Below are 18,932 nucleotides of genomic sequence, written 5' to 3' on the forward strand. Positions count from 1 at the left end.
ACTCACAACCAAACTGTTATCTTCCAACCTAGCCTATACCTCAGGCTAAGCTGCAGATAATTATGTCACCACAAACAGTTTGTTGTCTTTGCCAACAACAAAACTGTGACTATATTCACCAAAAAGTGATGTGGTGGTAACCATTAACATTATATCACTGGCCAATGCCGATCACTCATACTGAACATTTGTCTTGACCTGATAATTCCGTGCAAATTAGTGGGAGGTGAGAAAAGAGATTACGTATTTTGCGAATCGAAACTATTCAATATTCTTCACAGAGTATTTTTGATTAGAGTGGATGATGATAGGTTAGTTTCAATATTTTTTCCACTACATTCTTAGAATAAGCTTGCCGTAACACACAGACCTGTTTCATAGCTGAAGGTCTACATTAGATTGGAAAGTAACAGATTGGTTGTGGGTAGGCAACAAATTATAAACATGTACAGCCACAAAAAAGATCCAACAGTACCATGAAACTGGAACACATGTAAATGTTCCTTCAGGTGGTACTTACATGAGGAAGTGGAGAGAAAAATTTAATTCGTACACTGGTAACAGTCTTTTTATCTGACTTTACCACTGAACTGAATGATAGTTACATACATGTGAGCAGTTTTGGTAATGGTGTGGTGTTAAGTTGGAGAATGTAAATGTTACAGAACATATTTAATAATCTCACTTTTTCAGACATACTGGAGAGGTTTCAAATTTAGATCTGGGCATGCTATATAACTTGGTAATCAGGGACTAAGTGTCAGCGCTGCCCCCTCCTACCTCCCAGCTGCCATTTTAAAAATATATGAAAATGAAACTGTATGCTATTTAAGGACTGGACACTACTATATTAATGTGATTTGTCAACAAACCCAACAGATTCAGGATAAAATATGAAGCACAGTTTGCGAGTATGTAATATCAATTTTCAAGCTAGGTACTTTGTTGAAATTTGCATCACTTCAAAAAGTGTTTATTTAATAAAGTTTCGTACCAGTGCATGGCCTACATCAGAATCCAGGTCAAAGAAGTGTACTGAAAATTTTGTATCAGATCCAATAGCACTTCCAAGGCAATTGGAGTTCATGTGGTACATGATAAACCATTTAACAGTCACACTGGGCCTGTGACTTACAAATAAAATGTCTCCCTCGTACAGGAATAACATTAATGGGATGTAAAAGTACAGGTGTGGCACATGAATGATGACATATGGAAGTTTGGATCTGACCTTGAGTCATGCTCAGATAGCCAAAGCAGTAAAGACAACTGCTTGCATTAAGTGAGAAACACAGGTTTGAGTCACAATTCGGCACAAATTTTCATTGTTGTCATTCCATTATACAGCTGGAGGTGGTTAATATTCACAACTGTGAACACATTTCATGCCATTTAACATTCAGTAACATGCCTAAAGTGAAGCATCAGCATTGCTTGTATAATCCCATGGGATGATTAGAGTACAGCGAACACAGCACTTCCAATTCAGTCCAGGAAATGAGTAGTGGATATACCATAATATCCAAGTGATGACAATAAGCTTTACTGATGAATTTTGTGCAAGGAACAGCATCCATCATAACTTGCCACGAAGTTCACACACAGATACACTTTGTAGATATATTAAAAAGAATGATCATATACACTCAGTCGCAGGTAAAGAAGGTGACAGACTTCAGTTCATCTGTAGATACTGGAAACACTTAATCAGATAACAAAGAAGATTGATTGCAAAACAATTGTGCAACTCTTAGAATATTACTCAAGCATGTGGAACCCATTCCAAATAGGACTACATACAGTATACAGGGTGAAGCGAAATTCGCACACTCGGGCTTCACAGCGCGACTCCTCACATGCATGCCATAAAAAAATGTCTGTCCCAAAATTTCATCTGGCAAGTATATCTGGCAGAAAAAGGACATTAGAGTGACAATCTAGCAACACTGTAACAACACGTATGGTAACTACATCTGACAGAACATTTTAATCTTGCTGCACAGTTGGCGCAGTGGATAGAGTTTTGGGTTACCATGCAGGAGGTCGAGGGTTCTATCCTGGGTTGGGGTGCATTTTTTTTTTATTTGCTACTTTCATCCTGACATTTGATACTGTAATATACACCATTTGTTATGTCACATGTACCCTAAATTTACAACATTTTGTAACGCTGAACACAACAAATACGTGGTTAGACAAATAAGAAACAGCCAGTTGAAACAATTAATCAAACCATGGTGATAACACATACAAATAGTAACCGAGTTTGGACATTATTCGCAAAGCACGTTGCTAGTCCTACTGATAACGTAAGGCCCTAACGAAATGTAGTGGACCAGAACGAGGCAAGAATAATAGTTGGTACTAATCTATGTGAACATTAGAAGAAGGTACAAAGAAAACAAGTTTTGCTTCTAGTGGAGGAAGTGGTGCAAATAAATTCGAGCCCATGACGTGAAAAGGGCATCTTTCAAAGCTGACCACTGTTCCATTTCTACAATTGTCGTATGTAAGTGCAAATGTTTTCCAGAGGACCCGCTGCAATCGCTGTTGATGATTAAGATGTCGGATACTGTACCACTTGGACTACATTTACCAAATAAAAAACATATGCTTGAACCCAGGATCAAATCCTCAGCCTCCTGCATGCTAACCCAAAACTCTATCCACTGCACCAACTGTACAGCACAACTACAACATGTTGACAGAGCTAGTTACTATACATGTGGTTACAGTATTGCCAGATTGCCACTCTTTAACATCCTTTTACTGCCAGATGTTCTCGCTGGACAAAATTTTGTGACAGACATTTTTTTATCGCTGGCATGTGAGGAGTTGTGCTGCGAAGCTCGCGTGCGCGAATTTCACTTCACCCTGTATACAAAGAATGGCAGCATGTATGGTCAGTGGTTTGTTTGAGCCATGGAAGTGTGTCATTGAGCTACTGAAAAACCTAAATTGGCACACATTTTAAGACAAACACCAACAATCCTGCAAAAGCCTACTTACTAGGTTTCAAGCACCAGCATTAAGTGAGGAATCTAGAAATATACTACAATATCCTACATATTGCTCCCATAGGCACCATGGATACAAGATTAACTAATCGCAGCAAGCACATAGGTATTTAAGCAATTAGTCTACTCGTACTCCATATGTGACTGGACGGAAAAGAAACACTTACATGTGATACAATAGGAAATAGCTTCTGCCATACACTTCAGAGTGATTTGCAGAATATAAATGTAGGTATACTAAATAGGTTTCACAGATATACCTGAACAGTACAACAAAGATAATTCTAAGCTACTGTACCAAACAGTACAGTAGTGGTGAGCCTGATCAAGAGTGTCCACCAATATGGAAGAAAGTAGAAAAGGGCCTTTAACAGCATGCCCAAAGAAATATCGACTAAACAAGAGTTAGTTACATGTTCCATGGATCATTTGGACAATGAATCACAATTATGTGAAACAAGCCATTTTCCATTCACATAGCAAATTAATTTGTAAATATGGCAAAGTGCTGAACAGTTATAAGGTGTTTCTTAAACAGAAATAATTCTATGGAAGATCTAAGGAGATGCAATGGAAAATTTTTTTCAGTTTTTTCTCAAACTTTAGTTTGCTGTCTGTCAAGACATTTAACATCACTGGGTGAGTGATCAAAAATTTTCGTTGCAGCATTGTGTACCCCTTTTGTGGCAAAAACAACCTTAATGTTGTAAGTAATAAATGCCATTTTTTTTATTTTGCCATTGTAATTATGTACCAGGTGATCTAAAAGTCAATATAAATTTTAAAACTTAATAAACCACGGACTAATGTAGATAGAGGGGTAAAAAATGACATACATGCTTGGAATGACATGGGGTTTTATTAGGATGGTGCTACACTCCATATTGCTAGACTCGTGAAAGATCTCTTGCGTGCGTCGTTTGGTGATGATCATGTGCTCAGCCACCACATTCGTCATGTTTGGCCTCCCAGGTCCCCAGACCTCAGTCCGTGCGATTATTGGCTTTGGGGTTACCTGAAGTCACAAGTGTATCGTGATCGACCGACATCTCTAGGGATGCTGAAAGACAACATCCGATGCCAATGCCTCACCATAACTTCGGACATGCTTTACAGGGCTGTTCACAAATTATTCCTCAACTACAGATATTGTTGAGAAATGATGGTGGACATATTGAGCATTTCCTGTAAAGAACATCATCTTTGCTTTGTCTTACTTTGTTATGCTAATCATTGCTATTCTGATCAGATGAAGCGCCATCTGTCGGACATTTTTTTAAAACTTTTGTATTTTTTTGGTTCTAATAAAACCCCATGTCATTCCAAGCATGTGTGTCAATTTGTACCTCGCTATCTACCTTATTTCATGATTTATTCAGTTTTCAAAGTTATACTGACTTTTGGTCACCCGGTATATCAGCATTCCTTTTGAACTGCAGTAGATTACTTACAATGGACTACATGAGAGACTAAATACACTATGAAGCAGTATTCAAAATGCCCAACTTCTGAAACAGATGTCTACAAGATGAGCATGGGTGGGCACCACATATTATTCTTACTGTACTTTTTTCAGCAATGAAGACTGCCCTTCTTAAAGATGAATTACCACAGAACATTATTCCATATGACATCACTAAATGGAACTGACTTCTCTCACCCCTAGATTTCCAATGATTCTAAGTGCAAATATGGTTTAACTAAAAATTTTTAGGAGTTTCTAAATGTGCCTTTTCCAATTTAAATTCTTATCAATACAGACACATGAAAATTTTGAAGTTTTCACCCTATTTATTATTTCTTCTCCATATGTTACACTTATGACTGGTGTAGTACCTCTAGATGTGCAGAACTGAATATGTTGTCTCATAAAACTGAGGGAGAGACACCATTCACAGAAAATCAGTCAATGACACTGTTAAGAAAATTTTTGCCGTTTCTCCAATTGTTGTATTACTTGACCACAATGTTATTGCACCTGGGAGAGAGCACTTGGACAAGCTGAACCACTTGACAATATATGTACAACTGTCTTTAAATCACTGACAATGTGATGCACTTTCCTTACTCATCAGTACTCGTTTAACATAATGCCACCACATTTCTGATATTGGCTGCAGGAGGCCAAGTGCAATAACATCATGGTTGCATAGTATATATGCTTGGATTGATTATAGTATTAGTGTCATCTGCAAAAGGAACTAATTCTGACAGTTGTATATTAGACAGACAATTATTTAACACATGAGGAACAATGGTGGACCAAGATAGAGCCTTTAGGAACCCCATGTGTGACTTGTCACCAGTCAGAAGAACCTCACTTGATTACATTGATTGAATCACTAAGTACAACTTTCTGCATTCTTTCGGTTACATGTGACATTACCCCCCACTGGTTGGCTATACCATCAATTTCATAAAACCTCAGTTTATCTAGGAGCATAATGTGATTCATACAGTTAAATACCTTAGACAGGTCACAGAAAATAACAACTGGCACTACTTTGTTACTTAATAATTGTAAAATTTGGAGAGAGTGTGTGTAAATGGTATTCTCAGAAAAGAAACTCTTCTGAAATCCAAACAGTGATTGTTACTGTTGCTCTGGTGGGATATTACTCAAGAATACACCACCACTTCAAAAATTTTGGAAAATGTCAGCAGTGAAACAGGTCAGCAATTATTGGCATTTCTCCTATCACCTATCTTATAGATTAGTTTAACAATGGCACATATTTCACTATCCATTTTATTAAGTTGGTGGAGACCTGATCAAAGCAGCTGATCTACTAAGAATACTGTAGCTTCAACGAATATCACATTCAGTATGGGAGGGCAGAAAAATTACAGTTGATTGGACAAATGGAATAATAGCACCTCTTCAATGAAGGAAGCTGAAAGAAATAGAGCAATTATAGAGGAATCACCCCACTGTCCCATGCTTGGAAAATATTTGAGGAAATACTTGATAAAGACTAAGGTAAATAACAGAACCACAACTACAGAAAGAGCAGTACAGATTCATGGAACTCTGTGCAACTATATATTTCATATCTACACTTAGAATGCAGCTGGAAAAGCAATGGAAGACAGGCAGACTTAGATCTCACGAAAGTGTTTGATAGTGTTCCATGGAAGTCCCTACAGGAATACCTAACAAAGAAAAATGTACATACAAGGCAAATTTAGGAAGTTAAAATGCTTTACAAAGGCTGCTGCAGTTGCATATTGGTACGAAATGATATTCTGATTGGCTCCAGACAGCTAAAGGAATCCAAAAGGACAGTGTCCTTTTTCCATTACTGTCTTGGAAGAAATTACGAAAGGAAAAAGGCAGAACAAAAATGACAACAACACATTTGTATTTTCATTTGATGTAGTAATCTGGGGTAATACAGAGGAAGAAGCCCATGAGGGACTAGCCACCTGAAACGACAATCTAAAAGTACAAAGACTGTTGTTGTTGTCTTCAGTCCTGAGACTGGTTTGATGCAGCTCTCCATGCTACTCTATCCTGTGCAAGCTGCTTCATCTCCCAGTACCTACTGCAACCTACATCCTTCTGAATCTGCTTAGTGTACTCATCTCTCGGTCTCCCTCTACGATTTTTACCCTCCACGCTGCCCTCCAATGCTAAATTTGTGATCCCTTGATGCCTCAAAACATGTCCTACCAACCGATCCCTTCTTCTAGTCAAGTTGTGCCACAAACTTCTCTTCTCCCCAATCCTATTCAATACCTCCTCATTAGTTACGTGATCTATCCACCTTATCTTCAGTATTCTTCTGTAGCACCACATTTCGAAAGCTTCTATTCTCTTCTTGTCCAAACTAGTTATCGTCCATGTTTCACTTCCATACATGGCTACACTCCAAACAAATACTTTCAGAAACGACTTCCTGATACATAAATCTATATTCGATGTTAACAAATTTCTCTTCTTCAGAAACGCTTTCCTTGCCATTGCCAGTCTACATTTTATATCTTCTCTACTTCGACCATCATCAGTTATTTTACTTCCTAAATAGCAAAACTCCTTTACTACTTTAGGTGTCTCATTTCCTAATCTAATTCCCTCAGCATCACCCGATTTAATTTGACTACATTCCATTATCCTCGTTTTGCTTTTGTTAATGTTCATCTTATATCCTCCTTTCAAGACACTGTCCATTCCGTTCAACTGCTCTTCCAAGTCCTTTGCCGTCTCTGACAGAATTACAATGTCATCGGCGAACCTCAAAGTTTTTACTTCATCTCCATGAATTTTAATACCTACTCCAAATTTTTCTTTTGTTTCCTTTACTGCTTGCTCAATATACAGATTGAATAACATCGGGGAGAGGCTACAACCCTGTCTCACTCCTTTCCCAACCACTGCTTCCCTTTCATGCCCCTCGACTCTTATGACTGCCATCTAGTTTCTGTACAAATTATAAATAGCCTTTCGCTCCCTGTATTTCACCCCTGCCACCTTTAGAATTTGAAAAAGAGTATTCCAGTCAACATTGTCAAAAGCTTTCTCTAAGTCTACAAATGCTAGAAACGTACGTTTGCCTTTTCTTAATCTTTCTTCTAAGATAAGTCGTAAGGTCAGTATTGCCTCACGTGTTCCAACATTTCACCGGAATCCAAACTGATCCTCCCCGAGGTCTGCATCTACCAGTTTTTCCATTCGTCTGTAAAGAATTCGCGTTAGTATTTTGCAGCCGTGGCTTATTAAACTGATAGTTCGGTAATTTTCACATCTGTCAGCACCTGCTTTCTTTGGGATTGGAATTATTATATTCTTCTTGAAGTCTGAGGGTGTTTCACCTGTCTCGTACATCTTGCTCACCAGATGGAAGAGTTTTGTCAGGACTGGCTCTCCCAAGGCCGTCAGTAGTTCCAATGGAATGTTGTCTACTCCGGGTGCCTTGTTTCGACTCAGGTCTTTCAGTGCTCTGTCAAACTCTTCACGCAGTATCGTATCTCCCATTTCGTCTTCATCTACATCCTCTTCCATTTCCATAATATTGTCCTCAAGTACATCGCCCTTGTATAAACCTTCTATATACTCCTTCCACCTTTCTGCCTTCCCTTCTTTGCTTAGAACTGGGCTGCCATCTGAGCTCTTGATATTCATGCAAGTGGTTCTCTTCTCTCCAAAGGTCTCTTTAATTTTCCTGTAGGCAGTATCTATCTTACCCCTAGTGAGATAAGCTTCTACATCCTTACATTTGTCCTCTAGCCATCCATGTTTAGCCATTTTGCACTTCCTGTCGATCTCATTTTTGAGACGTTTGTATTCCTTTTTGCCTGCTTCATTTACTGCATTTTTATATTTTCTCCTTTCATCAATTAAATTCAATATTTCTTCTGTTACCCAAGGATTTCTAGCAGCCCTCGTCTTTGTACCTACTTTATCCTCTGCTGCCTTCACTACTACATCCCTCAGAGCTACCCATTCTTCTTCTACTGTATTTCTTTCCCCTATTCCTGTCAATTGTTCCCTTATGCTCTCCCTGAAACTCCGTACAACCTCTGGTTCTTTCAGTTTATCCACGTCCCATCTCCTTAATTTCCCACATTTTTGCAGTTTCTTCAGTTTTAATCTACAAGTCATAACCAATAGATTGTGGTCAGAGTCCACATCTGCCCCTGGAAATGTCTTACAACTTCAAACCTGGTTCCTAAATCTCTGTCTTACCATTATATAATCTATCTGATACCTTTTAGTATCTCCAGGGTTCTTCCACGTATACAACCTTCTTTCATGACTAACAATATGTAAATCAAAAACAGTTATAATGTCAATATACTAGCAGAAAAACAAAGGAAAAATAAAGCTGGAATATACACAGCCGGAAACAGTACACACATAGAAATCTTGGGTACATCATTTCAATCATTAACAGGACACAGCACGAGATCAATAACTGAACTCAAAAATCAGCTCAGTTCTACCATGAAGTTCAGAATCAGCTCTGAAGCAAACAAGTTTCCTCAGGATCAAAACTGACACTCTTCAGGCATACTCCATACTAATAATAACATGTGGCCTAGAAACTTCCACAACAACCAAAGAGATTGGCAACAAACTGCAAGCCAAAGAAATGTAGTTGTTACAAACTATGGTCCAGGAATGTATAAAAATAGGGGAAAAAAATAAGAAGCTGGAGTGTACACAACCTTAAAAGAAAAAGTGATAAGGGCACACCTGAGACGGTTCGACCATCTCAAACAAATGGACGGGGGAAGGCTAGCAAAACAATGGCTGCACACACATGTGATTGGTAGAAAAAGAAATTGTCGGATCAAGTGATCAAGGATTTGGGAGCAAGAAGAGCCAGTTGGAATACAGTCCTGATAGATGAATGGTACCTGGACAAAGTTGAGAGTACTAGTAAATCACACCCAGGTAACTGGAGTGAAAAACTGATGATGATTAAATGACATAACTCAATTGTGACCCAAGTATTATGGTTGATTTATTAAAAGTAAACATCTGATTTACAAGTTTCAAACCATTATTTACAAATATCTGCACTAAATTTTGCAAACTACTGCAAAAGGCATAGCAAAGCGTATGTCCCACTGAACACGTTATCAGGGCTTTTTGGCATTCCATTTATATATGTAGTGGAGGATGAATGATTGTTTAAACACCTCCGTGCATACTGTAATTAATCTTGTCCTCATGATCTGTATAGGATCTGGTTCTTCAAACTTTGTTAGTGGAGTTTCTCAAGACAGTTTGCAAATTGTCTTCAAAAGTCTACCAGTCCACTTCTTTCAACATCTCTGTGGCACTCTCCCATGGGTCAAACAAACCTGTGACTATTTATGTTGCCCTTCTCTGTACATGTTCAATATCACCTGCTAGTCCTATTTGGTATGCACTCCACACACTTTAGGAATATTCCACGATTGGTCACACGAGTGACCTGTAAGCAATAGTTCTCCTTTGTAGACTTACTGCATTTACCCAGTATTTTACCAAAACCAATGTCTGCTACATGTTTTACTCATTATTGAGCCTATGTGATCATTCCATTTCATATGTCCCTACTAAGTGTTAAACCCAGGTATTTGTACAAGTTCACAGATTCCAACTGTGACTCACTGATTTATAGTCTGGGGATACTATCTCTCTTCAGTTTGTGAAGTGTACAATTTTGCATTTGTGACTATTTAAAGCAAGTTGCCAATCTTTGCACCACTACGAAATCTTGTGAAGGTCAGACAATATTTATACATCATTCATACTCTACTTCATTGTAGATAAATTCATCATCTATGAAATGTCCGAGGCTACTATTAATATTTTCCAAAAAATCATTAATATACAACATGAACAGCAAGAGATCCAACACATTTCCATCTGGTACACCCAAAGTTACTTTTACACATGTTGATGACTCTTCATCCAAGATGATTGCTGCGTCCTTCCTACCAAGAAATCCTCAATCAAGTCACAAATTTCGTCTGTTATACCGTGTGATTGTACTTTTGATTATAAATGTAGGTGTTGTGCTGCATCAAATGCTTTATGGAAATCATGAAATACTGTATCTACCTGACAGCCTTGATCCATGGCTTCCGGGATGTCATGTCAGAAAAGTGTGATAAGTAGTACGCAGATACAACACTTTGCTGAATCTCTCAAGAAACTGGACTTTAAACCCTTTTCTACTCATTCTCCTCGACACTTTCAAAATTCTTACAACATGCTAACAATACAGAACGTGCAAGACCAGTAGAGATTTTCCATCTTTTAATGTTATGTTCTCATGAGTATATTCCAACAGTTATTCAGCCAGCAAATGGGTGGACAATGCGACACCCCACATGCTACAGAGTGGCTCCAGGAACACTCTTCCGAGTTTAAATTCTTCTGCTGGCCACCAAGCTGCACAGACATGAACATTATTGGGTGTATCTGGGATGCCTTGTAACATGCTGTTCAGAAGAGAACTCCACCCCTTTGTACTCCTATGGATTTATGGACAGAACTCCACCCCTTTGTACTCCTATGGATTTATGGACAGCCCTGCAGGATCAATGGTGTCAATTCCCTCCAGCACTACTTCAGACATTAGTGGAGTCCATGCCACACTGTGTTGTAGCACTTCTACATGCATGAACGGGCCCTATCAGTTTCCTTGGCTCTTCGGTGTATTTTAGCATGTTAGAATATACACCATCCCTTGTACCCATAATATTATTATATGCATGATGATATCATGATTACCCTATTCTTCCCAAGGTGTAAGGGTCCATTATGACTTTTTATCTTAAATGATTGTACTCTTCTGTTTTACTCTCTCTGACTTTTTGCACAAAAATGATGATAGCTCTAGGTCAGACTTTTAGTTGCACTATGACAGGTACACATTGCAGAAATAATATACACTGCAAGCTGTCACTGTGCTGAGACCCTTTTTGTTACAAATGTATGTGTGATCCTGTATGCTCCAATTAAAAAAAAAAAAAAAAAAGGCAGCCATCTTGTTGCCCACATAATACCTCCAGGCTTTAGCAGCCTGCTTGGGATAGGTTCTGCGAGCTTTACAGCATGTTGGTGTCTGCTGGGGATGGGCACTGTAAGTTTTACTCTTTTGTTGTCTGGGGTGCGGGTTCTCTGGGGCCTCCCTACTGCCTGAAGTGGTGCGCTTGTGTGCCTGTCGAGTTTGTGGCGGGTAAGTGCCACAACAACTATGTTGTAACCTATTGCAGAGTAAATACTGTAATTTTCCTATTAGGCATGTAATAATAAGAATATGTAAAGGCGATTGTCAGAATTAAATGTGTTTCAGTTGTTCGTAAAGTACAATTTTGTACTCTTTACTATTCTTAAAGACTACTCACTAAAGTAGTCAATTTCGTACCTTACATACCATTTAAAGTAGACTCGCACAGTTTAGAAGATGTCCAGCATATGTAAACAGTTGTGCTATTATGTGCTGCAACAAGGAACTGTGAGTAATATATTTATGGACATAGCCTACTGCACAAGATGCTTTATGTTTTTAAATATTTTAGTGATGACAAACCTTTCGTAATGTCCTATTTTTTCCACTTGACGTCTTGTGCATGAGGTCAGTGTAAAAGGAACATGTTTAACAACAAAGATTTTAAGGTATGTAAATGTACAGGTCCACTCCCATTTTTTATAAAGCTTTTACATCAAATGTTACATCTTAATTTTGAGACATATTCCATGTATATGCATCTTCTTACAACCCAAAGATGACAGTATAGTGTGATGAAACCAGTTGTCTTAAATAAAAACATTACTTTATGTGATCTTGGCTGGTGAATGGTTTATGACAATTAAACAGATGGCCCTTCAGTTCTCTCAAAATGAGAAAATTCATTCAATCTCTTCCTCACCTGCAGAATCAGTTGGCATATAAATTTGTACTACTGTGGTACCCGTGGGGTTCACATCTCTCTTGGCTACAAGAATGTGTTCACTCTGCCATTCATAGTAGCTCACCTGTATTTCTATTTTCTTATGGAGAATGCCTGTTTTGTTTCCACTGATGATGACATCCTCTTGAGAAGTCCCTGCTTGGAGATCCGAATGGGGGACTATTTTACTCAAGAGGATGCCATCATTATTTAACCACACAGTAAAGCTGCATGCCCTCAGGAAAAATTATTGCTGTAGTTTCCCCTTGCTTTCAGTCATTCACAGTACCAGCACAGCAAGGAGACTGGTTCATCTTACAAGGTCACACCAGTCAAGCATCCACTGTTGCACTTGCAACTGCTGAAAAGGGTGCTGCCCCTCTTCAGGAAGAACCACGTATTTGTCTAGCCCCTCCACAGATAGCCCTCCACTGTGGTTGCACCTTCGGCACAGCTACCTGTATCGCTGAGAAATGCAAGCCACTGCACCAACGGCAAGGTCCATGGTGGTGGGGGTGGGAAAATTAAATAAAATTCAGTAAAAAAAAAACCTTTCAATCTATTACTGAACCAATCTGCCCCCTTTTCTGCCAATTATAAAAGTACTGGAAAATTATTACTTTAAACACAAACACAAATGTAAAGTACAATTATGAAGGCTCAGCTTGGGTCTTAAATGTCTCAGAACATATCATGAAGTGGAATGCTGCATATCCTAAAAGTTACATATTAATCAAGTAATACACTGTACAGCACTAAAACATGAAACACAAGGAGGGAGTGCAGGAAGAGGCTGGTAGCTTCTAAAATGTTGTCATGGCAGAGAACAGAAAAAATTAAATGGCTAGACAAACAAAGAGATGCTGAGAAGGATGGGGATGAATGGCAATTACTAGACATTGGTGAATGTCAAACAAGAAATTTGATTTTTTACATACTGTATACTGAGGTATTATTGAAACAGTTTTAGAAGGGCATGCAAGGGGAAAGAGAAAACTTGAATGGAAGAGGACTCAGATACTGATAAATATGCTCAATGGGTGGTGTTACAAACACCCAAATAAGGAAGCTGTTGATCATAAAAACTGCAAGCAACAAGGACTTGCTCACAGAACAGAAATCACTAATGAATGGAGCATTACACACTACTCTACAGGAAAAGCAAAAGTAGGTGAAGTTCATAAAAAAGTACCTTAAAAAAACTTCCTTATGGTAATAGGAGTAGGTGAAACAACGGAACAGGGAGGCTCATCAGTTCCACCAAATGTTTCAGAATTGACAAGAAGCAGTCAACAATAACAAAAATTTTTTTTTAAAGTTACATACAAATAGGGAGCAACAGAATAATCCTCTGAATTTTCCAAGCATGTTACTCATTAAAGCATTATGATTAATGATAGCTGTGTAGCCACCAGCAATTAAACCATAAATAACACTCATTAAAATCCAATACGTGTAACTTCAAGCCATTGCAAGAATTATAGAAATTCTTGTTATCTTGTTGACTTCGCGAAATCGCAACCGAAGTAGAGTAAAAGTTACGTAGTGGTCACCACTCTCCATGTTCCGTGGTTTAGGTATGACATATGAATAATAAGCACCGAAATACTAGCGGTAGCATCGAAGTACTCGCAGAATACTTGTCCATAATAATATATATTAGTTTTCTGGCTCTCCATTACAGCGGTAGTTTTTATGACGAAATGTGAGTTTAAACATGTCGCGAACGCAAACATTATGGCACAGATTAAACTGTTATCACGAACACATTCGTTGACTTCGGTCAACTCTAAACTTTATTAACACCTTTGTGCCTAAGCTAAGCGCTACGTTACAGATCAGTCTGTCACCACACCTAAGATTTAGCGGCGAGCAGGGGGTGGGGGGAGAAATTGACGGTAGTATGTCAGCACTACCTACGATATATACCAGAAAATAATTGGGAAGCAAAATACAAAGTTTCTGCATTCTGTTCTATCTGTTTGCACTTGTAGGACTCCACACGAAACATTATTATGCCTCGGCACAAGGCCAACATCTGGTAAAAGGTGTATGTTTGCAATAATTTTTGTACCAAATTTCCAAAGTTATCAGCAGCGCGAGATGTAACATTTACTACAATGAAAACAATGCGAAAATTAAAACTGTTCAAGTCTCACTGTAAGTAAACACTAATGACAACACGCAAGACTACACGCATTTAATTTTCGTTATTAGTAATCTCTGCTTACTAGGAGTCTCTAAGCAAATTAGCTAAACCGATACTCATAAGCATAATGCAGGAAATTACAGTACTCTCTCGTCGAATAATGGCATCTTACTTGCACAACAAAGCAAAAGAAATAAAATCAATAACACCAACTTGAAGCAATTAAAACCATATACACAATGTAAGTCACGTTTTCAGCTCATTAACGTTTTATTTCTTCGCCCCACTTGATCTGCTGCCGCAAATCTTCCAAAACTCCCTATTACTTAGTGCCTGGCGTCTGTCCATGAAACATCGGCAGATTACTCTTTTTCTTTCGTTTAGGTAGCTTACAAACAATAGCACGTTGTTTTACAACAGTGTGATGCATGCAGTTACTAGAAAATCGGACACCACAAGAATTTCTGTTCCGTTTAAGGAAACAAACAAAGAAATACTTACCACACCACAATATTTGAACTATACACACATCCCAGTCCAAACAATTTACACTGTCGTTGACATTTCATCTTTGGTATGTTGACAGCGAATCCAAAGAAACATCACTGAACAATCTGAAAAGAAAAATATACCTTTTCCCACATTTCGTGACACCGTCTTTATTAAATCAATTTTTCATTTAGTATTATTACAATAGAAGGGACAAAGAAAAGAACTGTAAAGAAAACTGAAAGAAGTTTCGGACAGAATAAATTTACCAACAGATCAACTACGAGATACATGTCGCTCTCTATAGATACTTATGTTAAATGTCGCATGTTAATTCACAGTGTTTAATAACCTTACTGTAATTTTCACACTAAAGTAAAAATGGAACGAAGAATCGGTTTTATTTAGTTATTACTCTGCAGCCACGGTGGTTATCGATCTGCGAGACAAAAAGGACACGATATCGAAATACACTTGTTTGATCTTATGCTCTGTTTGTGTAAATAGTTCGTTGTAGGAGGTAATTTTATATGTACAACAAACATTTGTTTTCTGAATCAGGGGATTTCAGTTAGGATTACGTCTCACATTCCTAGCTAATCTTAAAGTCTTATACTTGTGACCCCACAAACAGTGAACATTATCTGAACTGCTACAATAGATAACGTCAACTTAGGCTTCACAATTAAGTAAGAAGGTCCACATGTCTCCCGCAACTACGCAGCACTCTTCCACTGACCGCCGGGAATTTACCCACAACAGCACAAGACAGGAACCTCAGCCAAGTAAAGTTGTCGCCGTTCTGGACGACGAGCCCAGATTTGTCGTTAAAGCAAGGCGAGAGCGTTTTTGAACAGTGAATCTACATTATCATGACAACTATTCTTTTTTATCTGTGAACCTTTAGCCTTCATTTCAACAAATTTCTCCAGTTCGGAATTTTCCCTGCATCATTAAAAATCTCAAAAGTTGTACCAGTTTTCAAAAAGGGAGACAAAAATCTCCCCAAAAATTAGCACCCAGTCTCAGTGGCTCCTGTAATTTTCAAAATATTTGAAACTCGTATATATAATCAATAAGTGATTATTTTGAAGAAAATTATCTCCTTTCGAATAAACAGTTTGTTGACAGACGAGGAAAAAATACCACCTCAGCAGTTCTTGATATTGTAAACCAGATAATCTCTGCTTTTGAAAATGGGGGTAAGGCCTCACTAGTTTTATGTGACCGAAGTAAGGCCTTTGATTGTTTCTCTTATGAAATAATAACTGAAAAACTTGGATTTTATGGAGTCCAAATTACAACACTAAAAATAATTGCTTCATACTAAGGACACAGAAAACAATATGTTTCACCGAGAAAATGAAATTCTCTAATGAAAATGGTAGAGACAGGGGTACCACAGGGATCAGTGCTCAGACCATTTTTGTTTCATAATTGCTGTCAATTATTTGTCACATCTTGTCCCCCAATCTGTGCTCTGCTGTGCAGATGACACAACAATAATTGCAACTCACCAGGACACATCAGCATTACAACAAATGTCACTGGAATCACTAAATGCTGCAGTAAAATGGTTCTCCTCTAACAAACTGTTGTTTAATAATGAAAGGAGTCAGGATCTTTTGTTAGGACTATCTAATGATATAAAAAAACTAGAACAGTTAAACTCTTATGGTTCCATATTGATGCCAAATTGGGCTGGGGAGAACACATCACTCGTATTTGCAAAAGAATATCAAGAGTAACATACCTAATATGAAAACTGAGAGATTTAGTCGCTCTTAACTATTTAAGACTACATATTTTGGACTGTTCCAGTCTCATATTTCTGACAGACTGATAGTATGCGGCCACTCGACACATAAAGCAGATATATTTAAGATACAAAAAAAATTGTGAGCAAAATGTGTAGGGCTTTAGTAAACTCAATATACCTACAATTGTACATCTGTATGCATATGTCTCAGCACTATACATTATAACAAATATCGGAGAATTTCATACAAGAGGAGATAAACACCAACACAACACCAGAGGAAAAATTAAAACATAAATTCCGAGACACAGACTGGTAAAAACAAGTCAGCTCAGTTATGATCTTTAACAAATTACCACCTTCGACATGGTCCATGACTTCGAAACTATTTCAAAGAATACTGTACAACTGACTGGCTGAAAATCTATTTTATAATGTAATTGGAATTTTTGATGAAAAAATGTGAACACATTTTAAAATTTTAAATATATTGCTAAAAGTTTCTAGCTCTGTAGGTAATTCAGTATAAACGCTTGCAATTGAGTATATAATTAAGTATATATATATATATATATATATATATATATATATATATCTGTGTGTGTGTGTGTGTGTGTGTGTGTGTGTGTGTGTGTGTGTGTGTGTGTGTGTGTGTGTTATTGAGCATGTAATAATATATATGAAACATATGTTAAAACTTAGAGTGCATAAACTAAACATATTAGTATTATGTAGAAGACATCAAGCTTATTCCATTATGTTAATGTTGAATAGCATATAGAGACAAGCAAAGATAAATAAAGATAAATGAGTGTGTATAATATCAACAAAACTCAGATAGTTCAGGCAGGGACCATGTTTCACACTGAATAGTGTTTCCAATTAAAATTTTGTCTAATGAAACATTTTTCTCTAATGCCAGGGCTACTGTTTCAGAAACTAGTCTGTAATGATCCAGTAGGGGACTAATCGCCTAAACAGGTTTTATTAGAACTCAAGACACTCGCAAAAAAATCTTTATGCATGTTGTGGGTAAAGCACCTTCTACCCAGTATTAGGACTGTTTTAGCAGCTCATACGAATTTACCGCTCAAGGTTTTGGCTAATAAGGCGGAAGCCATTGTTAGTAGCTTACACTATAATGTTCACAGCACTGTAGAGCCTGGCGCTAAGGCAGCCAGCCCTAAGCCAAGCATGCACTGCATGGCAATTCCCAGTGGCCCCTTCCCACGCACTTTCTATAATGCAATAGCCGATCAGCTGGCAGACAGCTTGTAGGCACTAAATGCCACACTATAGGCTTTGTAATGGATAACACAAGTTTGGCATATTTCGGTAACAAACTGTGGTCTTTCACTGGGCAAGAAGGTGAGAAGAGACGAGATTTCTATGGCTAGTGTTGGTACTGCCAACGGTTTGGCAGCAATGCCTCCAAATTCATCACACCATGCAGTTACCCAAGTGCATTTGACATTGAAGATAAATACAAGAAGATGCCGTAGCACCCTCCAATAACCAGTGGGCCTCGCTGATTCACTTGGTATTAAAGGAGAAAATCACGTAGCGCCTACGTGGCCACCACGGAGCATTTAACACTCATGCAGAGCTGGATAAGTATTCAGTTCCTCACATGACATACCCTAACCATGCTATTGCCCGAGATCAGACTTTTAGTATGACTAATTGCAAAAAAGGGATATTCACATTTACCATTGGCTCTGGAGGGTGCAAAAAACAGCTATTACTACTCCAATCTGTATGTTTGAATCAACATGCTGTTTTGTTCAAAACCACAGTACGTACATGGCAAAGACATTTTCACCAAGTTATCTGTGGTTTTGATTTCCTCTTCCATTCTATGAACGATATTTTGATGTTCTCAGAGTCCAAAGAACCCCACAGAGTGCACCTCCAACAATAGTTTCATAATCATTGACATTGTCATAAGCCCAAAGAAGTGCATCCTACACAAAAACAGTGTGAATTTTTTGGGATACCAAGTGTCTGCTTCGGGTGTTGCACCGCCTTTGGGACGAGTGGTCAACATACACTACACTGTAGTGCTGCAAACGTTCAAAGAACAGAGAATGGAATTATCAGTTTCTACTGTAGACATATGTGAAAT

At 38.1% G+C, this 18,932-nt stretch overlaps 1 protein-coding gene across 2 annotated transcripts in view; it reads right to left on the reverse strand.

Annotated features, from left to right (window-relative positions):
- LOC126299415 (uncharacterized protein C9orf85 homolog) overlaps positions 1-15,151 on the reverse strand; it is a 43,747-nt gene extending 28,596 nt beyond the window's left edge. The window contains exons 1-2 of one of the 2 annotated variants that reach the window (XM_049991310.1): positions 12,050-15,057; positions 11,894-11,959 (exon numbers count right to left, since the gene is read on the reverse strand). The gene's annotated coding sequence lies outside the window, so the exon portion shown is untranslated. The other variant, XM_049991309.1, reaches the window with a different exon arrangement.
- Positions 15,152-18,932: the final 3,781 nt, after the last annotated feature.

The sequence above is a fragment of the Schistocerca gregaria genome, chromosome X (assembly GCF_023897955.1).
Source record: "Schistocerca gregaria isolate iqSchGreg1 chromosome X, iqSchGreg1.2, whole genome shotgun sequence".
Taxonomy (NCBI): domain Eukaryota; kingdom Metazoa; phylum Arthropoda; class Insecta; order Orthoptera; family Acrididae; genus Schistocerca; species Schistocerca gregaria.